Raw genomic sequence first — 2,239 nt, forward strand, 5'->3', positions numbered from 1 at the left:
TTAAAACTCACTAGGGAAACTCTGTTTGGAAATTGTTTTGTCATAGCCCATTTTTTAAAAAGTTTTTATGTAGCTATAAAACTGCAGTTTCTCAGAGCCTTAAAAAATCTGAAGTTGTTTTTGAAATTTAGAAAAGGAAGATCCAAACCAAAAATTTTAGTTGTCATTGTTTAATTATATTGACTGTTTATAATTCACAGTACAAGATGTATCCATATATAAAAGAACATTTTAAAATAGATTCAGGCTGGGCGTGGTGGCTCACGCTTTTAAACCTAGCACTTTGGGAGGCTGAGGTAGGAGGATTGCTTGAGCTCAGGAGTTCAATGTTGCAGCTAGCTATGATGGCACCACTACACTCTAGCCTGGATGACAAAGTGAGACTCTGCCTCTTAAAATAAAATAAAATAAAATAGATTTGCTTTAATTGCAAATAGTTGTGAACAAACCATCACCTGGATAACCTAAAGCTCTTGTGTTTAGTTTAATGTGTAAATATTCATGAAAGAAAGGAAAGGTAGGCCACCTAAAAGTCTCTAGTTAAAAAAAAAAAATCACGCTGAACTAGTTGAAGGATAATCTTGAATCATTCTATATATAGTAATACATAATAGTAGATTTGTACTTTGAATTTTAGTTGAGAGCAAGGAATAAATTGGGAGAGGAGCTACTGATGGATTCTTGAGAGGAAAAGGGCCTTGGAGAAATATGGCATGCATAACGGATCCTTGATAACTGTCTTGTCCTTGCCTGTCATGAGACAGGGAGAATACAGGGACAGAATTCTCTTTGGACAAAGAAGGTACAATCATTTTTTTAACAGGCAACAGCAATAGGTAAAGTGCTTGCCAAAGCAATTAAAACATATAGGAGGGAGGTGTAAAAAAATAAAATACATAATTAAGTAAAGCTCTTGGTGGCTGAATCAATGTCCTTTATACCAAGCATGGCAGCACTGAAATGACTTAACAAACTGCCAAATCCTGGCTGGAATTGACAATAAAATTCTTTTGAATATAAAAACAGATGCAGTGCAAGTCAAAATGGTTTTTACTTAGACCAGGTTGCAAATATCAAAATGGAAATTGGCAGTGTTAGATAAATGATAACCATTGTCACTAAGGCACTGCCGCAGGTACACTGGAAAATGCAGAACTGTGTAGGGGCCAGAATGGTTTCAACTGCTCCATCAAATTACTTAGGGAGTTCTGGACTTGAAATAGAGAATGGGTTCGTGATTTTCTACATGATTTTAAGTAGTACTTAAATGTGCTCATGGACCGCGTGGGCGCCATGTCTGCAGCCGGAGGCCGCCGCCACTTCCGGTGTCTTCTGGCTCCACAGTCTGAGGCGACGCCTCCGGAGCCCGCAACTGCCCAGGTTGTGCCAGCTGCCTCTGCTGCCTCAGCCCTCCTCAGTGCTGCCCACTCCTCTGCCCGGCCCCAGCCCCAGGTGCCAGCCCCGACCCCAATCCTGACCCCAGCGAAGATCATGAATCACGCAGATAAAAATCAACAAGAAATCCCGTCATACCTTAGTGAGGAACCAGCAGGAGGTTCAATGAAAGATCATCCACGGCGTGTTGTCCCGTGTGACTGGGGTATCTTCAGTGTTACGAAGGGAGCCATTGGTGCCACCATTGGTGGTATGGCTTGGATTGGTGGAAAAAGTCTGGAGGTGACCAAAACAGCTCTTGCAACTGTGCCTTCCATGGGGCTAGGGCTGGCTGGCGAAAGGGGGTGTGTCTGCCGTGGCTGGAGGAGTTACAGCTGTTGGGTCTCTCTTCTAAACAAAGTGCCCTTAACAGCAAAGAAGAAAGACAAATCTGACTAAAATATACGCTTGCAGTCCACAGCATTATGGCACTGAATTGCTAAATTATGTACTATAACCAAGTCACCTGTTTTGGACATTTATCTTCTAAACTGCTGTGTTGAAAGTATCCATGACTGGCTTTCATCTAAAAAGAAGAGACCAATACAAGCACAGTGTTATGAAGGTTTCTCATACTTAAGTTTCAGCTTTTTATCTGGTAAAATGTTACACATATTCAGTTGTAACTGAAGATGTGGTATGTTTGAATATTTATTATAAATCTTTCAGTTTGACTAAAAATGTGAAAGTTGAATTCAGCAGATGAACTTTACAGTTTCATATGTATAATGTGCCAGGTAACTCATCTGCCCCTTAAGAAGGGAACTTCGTATGATGTAAACTGTACCTTTGATGTGCCTAATAG

General features: G+C 40.6%; 1 pseudogene; it reads left to right on the top strand.

Moving 5' to 3' along the window:
• The first annotated feature begins 1,491 nt into the window (after nt 1–1,491).
• Nucleotides 1,492–1,833, top strand: LOC105826586 (annotated as a pseudogene).
• The last annotated feature ends 406 nt before the right edge of the window (nt 1,834–2,239 follow it).

Source organism: Propithecus coquereli, unplaced genomic scaffold (genome assembly GCF_000956105.1).
Source record: "Propithecus coquereli isolate 6110/MARCELLA unplaced genomic scaffold, Pcoq_1.0 Scaffold9, whole genome shotgun sequence".
Lineage (NCBI taxonomy): Eukaryota > Metazoa > Chordata > Mammalia > Primates > Indriidae > Propithecus > Propithecus coquereli.